Genomic DNA, 1,057 nt, shown 5'->3' with positions numbered 1-1,057 from the left:
TATTCTATGTCCGTTTTAGGTTTACAGTCTATATTTGGTTTATGTAAAGGGAAATATAGGGTAATATATTGGATCAAGGGTCAGTGTTAGATCATAGTGTGATTTTGTTAATGCAAGTACTAATTACTGAAAGAGTACAGAAATATGTTGTGTTAGTGAAGTGAACAGTAGGCAGGCGTCGTAGGGTCAACCTGAAAATTCCAATCACGATTTGCAAAAGCAATGTTAACATGGGAGAGTTATGAATAGTAGACGTCCCTCTGAGTGTAAAGAGCTATAAGGTAGTAAGAATCCCTATGAGCCAGTGCAGGTCCAGGTACAGTAGTAGAATCCGCATATGAGTCAGTGGTCCGTTAGTTAGATTCCCATGAGTCAATGCAGGTCCCGGTACAGTTAGAATCCCCTATAGAGTCAGTGCAGGTCCAGGTACAGGTAGTAGATCCCCTACTGAGTCAGTGCAGACGCTCGCCAGGTAGCGTAAGTAGAGTCACCTAGTGTAAGTAGAAGTCCCAAACTGTGAATATGAGTCAGTGCAGGTCCAGGACAGTAGTAGATCCCCTTGATGTCCAGTTGCAGGTCAGTCAGGTGGTACAGTAGTAGCCTGTACCTGGACCTGCACTGACTCATAGGGGATTCTACTACTGTACCTGGACCTGCACTGACTCATAGGGGATTCTACTACTTTACTAGCTCTTTACACTCAGAAGGGAGTCTACTATTCTAACTTCCAATGTTCAACATTGCTTTTCAATCGGATTGGAATTTCAGTTGACCCACGACCCTGCCTACTGTTCACTTCACTAACACAACATATTCTGTACTCTTTCATATAGTACTTGGCATACAAAATACATTGATCTAACATTACCCTTGTATCCAAATATATTACCCTATATTTCCCTTACATAAAACAATATAACTGTAAACCTAAAACAGACATAGATATACAGTACCAAGACAAATATTTCCCCCATCATAAACCCTTACTGATACCCCCCTACACAGACACATAACAGCCTTAAGCACATTCACTGAGACATACCCTGACAATCATTAT

The sequence above is a fragment of the Salvelinus sp. IW2-2015 genome, linkage group LG35 (assembly GCF_002910315.2).
Source record: "Salvelinus sp. IW2-2015 linkage group LG35, ASM291031v2, whole genome shotgun sequence".
NCBI lineage: Eukaryota > Metazoa > Chordata > Actinopteri > Salmoniformes > Salmonidae > Salvelinus > Salvelinus sp. IW2-2015.
The sequence above is the reverse complement of the archived record's forward strand: the minus strand, read 5'-3'. Positions refer to the sequence as shown.